Below are 311 nucleotides of genomic sequence, written 5' to 3' on the forward strand. Positions count from 1 at the left end.
ACAGTTACATTTTTCATGCAAGTGTCTTTATAAGGTTCATGATACATGTCCCAATTCCTTTAGGAACATTAATATGGGAAGCAAAAAACTCTCAGACAATCAACAATAATTTTAGGATCAATATCATATTTAGCACTAAGCTCTTGAAAATCAGCGGTTTCAGCGAAAGACTTAATGCAATCATACTCATAGTTTATACTGATTCTTTACCTTTGTCGTTATCCCAATCTTCGGTATTTCTTTGAATTGTTTCAAGAAGATCCCACTAAGCTTCAACCTTCTTACTTGTGAAAGATCCTCCAAGCAGGCAT

This window comes from Lolium rigidum, chromosome 1 (assembly GCF_022539505.1).
Source record: "Lolium rigidum isolate FL_2022 chromosome 1, APGP_CSIRO_Lrig_0.1, whole genome shotgun sequence".
NCBI lineage: Eukaryota > Viridiplantae > Streptophyta > Magnoliopsida > Poales > Poaceae > Lolium > Lolium rigidum.